The sequence below is a fragment of the Bidens hawaiensis genome, unplaced genomic scaffold, assembly GCF_021521415.1.
Source record: "Bidens hawaiensis isolate Kalapana, Puna unplaced genomic scaffold, B.hawaiensis_p1.1 tig00003241_1, whole genome shotgun sequence".
NCBI lineage: Eukaryota > Viridiplantae > Streptophyta > Magnoliopsida > Asterales > Asteraceae > Bidens > Bidens hawaiensis.
In genome coordinates this window covers 233,705-243,979 of record NW_027491177.1, presented here as the reverse complement: position 1 = coordinate 243,979, position 10,275 = coordinate 233,705, and the positions used below count along the sequence as shown (strand labels likewise).

The window sequence follows — 10,275 nt, the reverse complement described above, 5'->3', positions numbered from 1 at the left end:
TTGGTTTGAGTCGTGAAACTGTGTCGTCTGGTTATGAGTTGACTTACCTATATTTTCAACTTTTAATTCTTAATTTCGGATGTTTATTTTATTTCACTTGGGCCGTAGTATACTAGATTTCTCTATAATATGTACTTCAATAAACGAAAGGCATTTTAGGTACGTTGATAAGAGGTGACAAAAGTTGATGGTTAATTGGACATAATGAATAACACGTCAAACATGTGTAGTTTGGAATTAGAACGTGAAGTTGTATACGAATAAACGATTTTAGTGGCCATATAAAAAGGTTCAATGCATGAGAATATTAGGCAAGGAGCAATATCAAACCAAGATTTGTATGTGTACTAATTGTGCTTGAGTTTAATATTTTGTAATGTACTAGCAAATGACATGCTAGATACCTATTAGGCTATGTGTAGTGGAGAGACTATAAATAGGCGTTTTGCGTCATGTGACGCACAGTCAGTAAATTGTGAGTTTTTGTTTTTTGGGGTGTAGTGGTGTTGTAGCCCATATATATATGTATGTATATATATGCAACTCACATATGAATATAATAATAAAAAAAATCAGAAGGAAGCCGACGACAATTACCTGCCCCCTATCGCCCCACATTTCGCCGGGGGGGGGGGGGGGTGTCACACCCCCAGACCGAGTCTGGGAGCATAACTGCCCGTTGGTACCCATTTTGTAATTATATCAGAGTATAAGGTTTATTTTAGCGGATGACTTCTTTTAATTAAAATAATATTATATTCATCAAACTTAGTTTGGGAATAAACACCCAAACTTACATTGTTTTACAAAACAAGTAATTTACATAACAAAGATTTCGTTTATTTTTATATATAAAAAACTGAGCCATTCTTCACGAATCTTCTAACGGTACGACTCTATCCTTGCTTAGCACATATTTTTCTTACCTGAAACGTTAAGTAAATACATCAGCGATATGCTGATGAAACGTATTGACTCAATAAAACAGTTTTAATAATCTTTATAATACATAGAAAGTTTTCTTATTACTTAGCAGAAACGTCTCTTATTTCTGGGACCATAGCCACAGTAAAATACAACAAACTAACATGCCCTCGACAACTGATGCCCTTATTGAGGAGATTAGTTTGACCAGCATGTGACAAACTATATAAATTCTCGGGATCCACTGCCCAGATTGAGAAACTAGTTTAATCTACATGCAACAGTATGTTTGGATCCAGACACATGTACTGACTGTCTAAGTACTTTATTATCTAACATGTATTATAAGTTTTAGAGATCCTGAAATCTCATGTAAACATTCAACAAACGCTGGGATCACGTAATCCATTTACTTTGACGGACTTGTCGAGTCAAACCCAATGTCTAACTTGCCAAGTTTCCAATAAAAGGTTGTACGTATTCATCTTTCAAAATCGAGCTTTAACTTATTTCGTTTAAGCTGGATGAACGGGATTGATCAGACCTATAGTTTGATAACAACCACGTATTAATACTAGCTCACGTAATCTGGTTCCAGATCTTGCATCTGGTTATACCTTGTAAATCTTTTTGAATAAAACTCTTTTATTTATTCTAGGGTGACGTTTGATATAGCATGCTTTGGCCTAATAGGTTCAATCGCTCTCATTGAGTTTCTCCAGGTAAGTAAACGGATCCCTCGGTTGATTGGGAATTATACGAATTACTTTCCTTAGACAAGAAACCTGGTATACCGGCGATATCCCCCTTCCAGTTACTACATGTCCGTCAAAATATAATTTTTATTTGGACATTACTTCATCTAGAAATAATATCCTTATGAAAACGTTTAATCGTATATCAAAACAAGGTTATAGACGATACCCTTGACTATGTTTAGCATATATAGAGATAACTTAGTACATAAGTCACCTTAGATAGGCTAGACAACAACTTGGACAGAGGTTCGATTCTTTATTTTGATTGCTTACGAACTTCCTGACTCGCAGGGCTTTGCCGTAGCATTTAGCAGCGAACAATCAAGCGTTTAAAAGAGAGAAAGAAGAAATTTTGGTGTGAAATTCAGGTTGAACATGAAGTCCATATATATAGGCCAAGCTGGTCCCTTGAAACCGCCATTAGGGATCAAAATTTACAATTTTGGCCCTTAAGCTTTTGTTTTGATGTTTTCGAACCCTGAACTTTCTTGTTTCGCCATGCAAAAATACTAAGGCGGAAGCGGTGCAAAGTGTGCCATCAAAGCGCGTGCGCATGCAGGTGCTCCGCACCCTCCGCTAGGACTAATGGGTGCATAAGGGCATATAAGAATATTACTATGGATTTTCATCTCCTTATAAGGAGCTCAACATTTTTATCCACTTCCAATGTGGGATGAGATTTGCACTCCTTATTTATACCCATGTGCAAGGATTTCATTTTCTTTCTTCCATCCACCAATGTGGGATGCACCCATCTTTTCTTATTTTCCTTTTTCATATTTTACAAAGTTTATCTATAACTCTTTAGATTGAAAATTTTAGTCCAAAATATTTATAGATTTTTATGGGATCTTACACCGGGGGGGGGGGGGGGGGAGTGTTCTCGCTCATATCGCCCAAAATTAGCCGGAGAAGGTCGCCCACTACGGGTGGCCTTATTGTATGACCATGTATAGTTAAATTATAAAATAATGCAAAAAACTATCATCATGTGATGACCATGTAGGCGAAGAGACTTAACTTTTCACTCAAAACATTTAATAGTTTAACGGAATACACAAGTATTTTTTTTATATGTGAAAATGATGATTTGATTGGTTGGAATAAGGTTTGGCCCCACACCCTTAAGCATTGGCGTCATTTACTTGGTAGCGTCAAGGGGGGTCTACACTCATTAGCGTCCTCCTCTTCAACTTTGTGTGGCCTAACACGATTTTGGAGTTGATGTGGAATGGAGTGCCACGCCACTCATCTTCGCTACATATTGTATAAGAGCATTTATAGGGCACTACTAACTTTTGTATGATGATCGTTCTTGCGCTGAAGTGCAGGTTTCAAGCCAAGAACAACGCGGATTCCCATATAAGAAGTTTGTTACATCTAAATCTGTGGGTATTATCAGACAAAAAGTCTGTCACTACTAGAAAAATGATTATTTGGCATTTCACACTGTAAAGGTCTCGCAAAAACTCCTTGGATAATCTCCTTTTACAAAAAAAAAAAATTGAATTTACGACTCTTTAGACGATTTCATATATAAAAAAAATTTAAGAGATTTGTGAAACAAGACCAATATGAAAGGAATAGAAGAAGTTAAGGTACGATCTTGACCTGATATGACCTACGGACTTTTTCCTTTGAATTAGTTAAAGGAGAGGAATAACGATAAACAGAGAACGTAACAGGATCCAGGTTAATGTGTTTAATGAGCTAGCATAGGGAGGGCACATGGCATGGATTGAAAGGCTGGCATCTGAAGATGGAAAGAAAAATGATGTTTTTAATATGATGTTGTATATTATGTTTTAAAGAAAAGATCGAATGTTTTGTATCGAATGATTAAAGTTAACGTTTCCGCGAAAGTTATAATAAACTCTGATTTGTAGATCTGTGTTTATGAGTAAATCCAAATGTCAAAAGTGAGGCACCGGTAACGGAGCCTTACATTTTTTTAATGAACGATGACAACGGGGGTAACCTTTTAATTATTTTACATTTTACGTTTTTTATTTATATTTTGAGTTATTATTTTTTATTGGTTTTGTTGAATATTTTTAGGGGTTTTTGAACCTTTTGAATTTCAAGTTTTTGGGTCATGATAGGGGATTAACTTTACACATAATCTATACCTATTTTAACTCTGTTGTTTTAAAAATAAATTCTTCCTAATTCATACATTTTCTAACTCATCATTCAAATCCAACTCACCCATTTACCTCACCACCTCTAGCTGTAACCATAGAAAACTCTATTGAAGTAGACAGCTTTTGTCACAGGTGGAACGACATCAAGAAAGATGTGTAACGCATATGTGAAGACAGCATAATCATAAAGTTTATCTATCAAATTACAAAGAAAGGCCACCGACATTGTCATTTTATTATATATATATATGTATAGTATAATAAATAAAGCCACCCAAGATCAACTAGCATTCAGCATAAGCTGATGCTGCAACTATGGCTGCCGTTGGCCTCCACTTCCCTACACCTTACCCACGAAGACCTCGCTTCTCATGCAGTTCTTCCTCATCACCGCCACCACAACACAGCAGCCGTTCGGTTTTTAAGGACTTCCCTTACGTCTCCACCTCACACAAACAACTTATGGTAGATTTGGTTTCCACAGTCGAATCACGCCTTGGTTCTTTCCTTAATCCTTGCCGTCTGCCGTCACACGTACAGTCTTACCAAAATGAAACCGGAACCGCTCATGCTGCTCTTCATCTCCGATCCGGCATCCAGTCTTCTCCGGTACTTCATTTATATATAACTTTTAACATGTATCAATATAATAAGTCCATGATACTATGATAGAGGATCAATATTTCGAATGAACGACTTATTTACGGACCAATGAAAAAGAGCAGTAAACGAGAAAAATTAAACATCACTCAAGGGAAAGCTACCAAAATATCTATTTTTGACAAAAATAAAATAAAATCTATAGTGTAGATAAAACCTAAATTATTAAAAAAAAATCTTATTATTATTATTATTATTATTATTATTATTATTTGTGAAAATTATGACCAAAAACTCTCCAAACCAGACAAAGAATCAAAACCCATTTAACTCACTCTTAGGTTAGTATACAGGGCACTTTGTCCGAAATTAATGTTTCGATTATTATTATATAGAGATTAATTTGTATGCTTTGGGTACTTTTGATATCAAGATAAACTTCTCCCATATGTGTTATATTGATCGGTTGTTGGAACATATTGAACATTTTCTATTGGACTTTGCGGTGCTTTCAAGATTGATTTTGTGCTTGGAAGTTGGCTACACTGCGAATTACCATCAGGGGACGCGTTAAACATCACAAGCATGTCGGCCTATCTAAACTCATCAACCGACGCACCCAACCTTTTGGTGGAACTGATTCAAAACACCCCGACATCCATGATTCTGATTCTTGATTTGCCCCCAAGAAAGGACATCGTGTTGCATCCGAAGTATCTCCAAACATTTTATGAGGACACTCAACTAGACCGACATAGACAACACTTTCATAAGCTAGCGGGTGTAACACCTTATGTATCATCGTCTCTTTACATTCGTTCATTTTTCTCTCCCACTGCTGTCTTGGCGTGTATTGAAACAGAAGGACTTGATGAAATGGTTAGAACGGATGTTAGCCCAATTGCTAAAGATTTGTTGGAAACTTGGTTCGATATTGCGCCGTTTGGGGAAAGAGTGGTGTGTGAAAGTGAGAGGGCTTGCTTGAAATTGAGGGATGGGTTGAGTAAAAACAAGACCATTGAAATCGAGTTGGGATTGAGCTTACCGAAGTTGTTTGGGCAAGAGACTGCTAACCGGGTACTAGAAGCCCTACGAGAGGTTTTCTAGCTAAAACTGTTTAGGTTTGTCCGGGACTATTTTACGCATGGAAGCATGTTCCATATAAGAGTTAAATAAACGAACAGTCTATGTGATTGTGATTTAAGTTTAAAGTTGTACGTTTTAAGTTATATAAATATGGTTTTTATCTTGTAATAAGTTTGGATTAAGTTTAGATTCTAGCAGTACCTACCGTTAACTATTAATGTTTACATTAAGCTTTTAAAAGATCAATATATATTACACTTTTACAAATTATACGTTTCTGGTTCACTAACACCAAATCAACGTACTTACCGGTCCCTACACACAAATATGGAGACTCGACCGGTCCCTACACACAAATATGGAGACTCGACCACCAACGTATTAAATATGCCTTAAGCCCAGGGCGTCTCAGCGGAAACTTAAACATACATCGGCTAATAATCGGTAAATATGCATTGGCTAGTGGTTCACTCTCAATGCTCATTACTGGTTACTTCCGATTTAAGGTTTGGCCATGGGCCTAGAGGACATTTTACAACTCATACCTATATAGCTCTTAATTTCTCACTCATGGTTTAAAACCTTTGCTAGATAAATACATGCTTCTAACCGCCCCATACGCTTTTGTGACTAACAGTCTTAACACCAACAGGTACATGGATTTGTGTTATTGGGTTCTTTTGTGACTAGATTTAGCCTAAATACGAAAGACTTTGGTTAACTTAACATAACTTAACAGGAGATAAGGCAATCGTTCCTATCGCATCAATGGCGATGTTGTGGAAGGCTAAGTTGAATTTTAGAGCCTCATTTATAAGGGGTCATTAAATATTTTTATTTTAGATCTTGGTTACGATATTTAATACCCATTCGATTCTTCTTTTTCAATCACAACTCACTCAGCTCTGAGTCTCACAATGTTTCTATGAGAATTATATGATTTTGTGCGTTTTAGAAATCGTTTATAGATAATACTTGTCATCATATTCTTATGTGTTATGATACTAAAGAGATAACAAAAATTTAAAGAAAAGGCCCCTCGATTTTTTTAACATGATTTAGGCCTATCAACAAATTGATCTGATCCTTGTTGTAGTTTTAGTTTATAAATTACATATATTAAACTTTAGGATTTAATTTAAATAACCTAGCAACCGAGCAAGCTTATTTTGGGTCGGGCTTAATTCGTTTTAAAACAAGATGATTTTGAACGAATTTTTTCAAAGCAAGCCTAGAGATCATCATCACCACCACCATCACCACCACCACCACCACCATCATCATCAACATTTTTAAAAACTTTGACGACGCAACCACGTGATTGGTCCACGTGGTTTGTCGGCCTTTTATTTACTTTTAATTTGTTTTTCATTTTTAAATTCGCGTCAGTTCGCCGCCGTCAAATACAGTGTTTTTTTTCCATTGATACCGTCAAATGATTCTGGCCAAATAGCTGCCGTAAAATACAGGTTTTTTTCCTTGATACCGTCAAATGATTCTGGCCTAAGCGCTGCCGTAAAATACAGGGTTTTTTTTATCGTTGATACCGTCAGATGATTCCGTCCAAATTCACGTCAGCTCGTGGTCGCAACCTATGGTTTTTTTACCAGTGAGCTTTTGAAGTCCATTGATTCTAGACGAATTAGCGTTAGGTCACAGCCACAACGCACATATATTTTTTGGTTTTCGCCACGTTAATTTGTTGTATTTTGAGTGTGTACATATTAACTTATTGCTTTAATTTCGGTGTCGTAACCAAACTCATGTCGGTTCACCAACACAACACATGGTTTTCTGTGTACGATTTAGTTCTGACAACGTCGATTTTGACTGAATTCGCGTTAGTTTGCATACACAATGTGCGGGTTTTTTTACACTGTTTTTTGTCCCTCTATTCCAAAATCAACGAATCCGTATCAGTTCGCAATTGCAACGCGCGTGTTTTTTTTGTTTGCCACAATTTTTTTATATTAAATATGTTAACTTGTATTTGGGTGTGGACAAGTTTATGGTTTGCTTTTCTTTTTGGCGTCGTAATCAGATACCAACCAAAGTATACCATTGGTTCGTAACCGCAAAACGTGTTTTGATATGTTAATTTGTTGTATTTCTGCGCTAACAAAGTTTTTTTTTATTATTGGTTTCATAACCTGGTACCGATCGATATCATCTCTACTCATTTGATAAGTTGTACGAGTACGACTGTCAATAACATCAACCCGTCACAGCGCGCCGGGAATCTTCCTGGTTAGCGATATTTATATGATTTCGGTTCTTTTTATGTATTTGGGCCTACTGTTGATGAGCTATTTTGCGGGCCTTGTGGTAGGCCATCTTGCAGGTTTAGTTTTATGATTTTATTTTTAGATTTTTGGAAAACAAAATAAAAGAAATATAGAGCAGGGTGAATTAAGGTTTCTCTTTATGTAAAGTTAAAGTTTAAATAAAGTGGAAAAAAAAATAATTAAAGCTAGTAAAGGTTTTTTGTTTTAGTGGCATTAACGTGTGTAATCAGTGACGAATATAGGAATATTGAATTTTTTGTATTGAGGATAGGGAACTCATAGAAATCGTTTGCCTATACATATATATATTTTGGTCCGGATCACGTTAGATTATATAAAAAAGAGATAATCAAACTAAACTTTAAATAATCAACAAATAAATGTCAAAGGTTATATACAAATGAATAATGAAAACTAAGTAACTAACCAAGAAATGAAGGAAACCTTACTGATTAGGCTGATTGGTTGGCGACTCATTGGCTACCGACAATGGAAATTAGAATGACCGGTAGCGAACCGTCAAAAGGTCCAAGGGATGATTGGTGCTTCAGACGCTGCTTCCTAATCTTTTTGCCGCTTCTTTTTCGTTTTTTTTTTCTTTTTAAATAATGTTTGATTGTTTGAACCTCTAAAATCATGGGTTTAGCTAATATTGTTTATCGCTATTAGGTTTAAATCACAATAATTTTTAAATCATGGGCTGGGAATTGGGATATTAGGATAAGCTTGTTTATGAATTATGATCACACTTATACTACCATTATAGTATATATATTTAGGAGTAAAATTAAAATATATGTGTTAAAATTCTAAGACATTTGGGAATTCTCGATTTTAAAGGAAAAATACTCCTATGAGCTATATCTTTTCATTACATAGACCTGTTATACAAGTTAGAACTAATTTATTCAGTTTTTTCAAAACCTCCGAAAAGATGGTTAAGGTTACTCCGTTGCCAAAGCCAGCGAATGACCAAGAAACCCCGGTAACCACAACCCCAGCTACTGGGGGGAACACCGGCGAATACACACATTTTACGAACACTACCCCGGTTACCCAAGCCGGGGCAAGTGCAGTAAATTTTACGAACACTACCCCGGTTACCCGAGCCGGGGCAAGTGCAGTAAACAATCCTCCCCTGGGATTCATTGATACCCAGGTGGAAAGACAACAGACGAGGCCCCCCCCCGCCAAACACTTGAACAAGTTAAAGCGTGGGCGGAAAAACGTCAAAGGGAATTCCAAGCTGAGTTGGATGAACGCTTGCGTTCACTCCAACAGGCTGACGAATTCGGAAGCACTCAACAGCTCAACATGAGCAATGAGTGCGAGTACTTGGACGATGATTGGGAGGAATCCGACACCGACGCAAACCCTCGCCATAGGGCGAAAGGGAAGCGTAAGGAAACGGACTTCCAACCGAGAAGGAATTTTGGAGAAACCTTCAAACCAAAAAACGCGGGTGGAAACCCACGTGACTTCTCTAAAACCTTCAGACCAACCGCTGCAAATGCGGGAACCTCCAAGTTTGCAAGGGACATTGCGGAAGCAATCGCCCCAAGAAGTGCCAAACAGATGTCAAACATCGGCACCTATGATGGTATATCTGACCCAGACGATCATTTGAACAGATTCATAGCGGGGGCAACCGTCAGCAACTGGACGGAACCCACGTGGTGTTATATGTTCCAGATGACGCTGGTTGGAGCAGCCAGAGCGTGGTTCGACCGTCTACCGGTCCACCACATCTACGATTGGGCAGACTTCCAACAGAAGTTTAGCCAACACTTCAGCCAACAAAGAAAGTATACCGAAGAGCAATGGACAATCCTCAATTGCATTCGAGAGGAAGATGAATCTTTGCTAGACTTCATCACTCGCTTCAACTCAAAGAAGCTAAGTCTGGGTAATATTAGCGAAGATCTTGTTCGTGCTGCTTTCATCCAGGGCACAAAAGACCCAGAGCTCATCCGCACCTTAACGGGTAAAGATGGCATGCCATCCACATGGGATGCCATCATGACAGCAGCTAAACGCTTCGCGGAAACGGAAAAGCAACTGGGTAGAGATCTTCCCCAAAGCACAAACCTCTACACCCAGAAAACAAGAGAAAACAATGTCCTTACCGCCCGACTAAACAAAAAGAGGAAGCTAGGCATTTGGCAGTCAAGGGTAAACTTTGACACCTCATCCGGCTCGCACCCTCGGTTAGGCGGAAAGGATAACATGCCGTCGTCAAACCGGAACTCCAGATGGACGCCACTCACCAAAAGCGTCACCGAGATATTCGACACCGAGAGACTCCCATGGCCAAAGGCTCCAATAATCCGAGAGCGTCACAACGCTGATCAGAGCAAATTCTGTGACTTCCACAGGACAAGAGGCCACAACACCGAGGAATGCGTAGACTTGAAAGACATCGTCGAAGCATTTGTCAGAGATGGGACGCTCACGCACCTCGTGGCGTAATGAACGCTG

General features: G+C 38.0%; 1 pseudogene across 1 annotated transcript; it reads left to right on the top strand.

Annotated features, from left to right (window-relative positions):
• Window positions 1–4,141: 4,141 nt before the first annotated feature.
• LOC143622650 (red chlorophyll catabolite reductase, chloroplastic pseudogene) lies at window positions 4,142–5,533 on the top strand (annotated as a pseudogene). The gene is made up of 2 exons (XR_013151759.1): window positions 4,142–4,435; window positions 4,943–5,533. The product of XR_013151759.1 is annotated as a red chlorophyll catabolite reductase, chloroplastic pseudogene (transcript).
• Window positions 5,534–10,275: the final 4,742 nt, after the last annotated feature.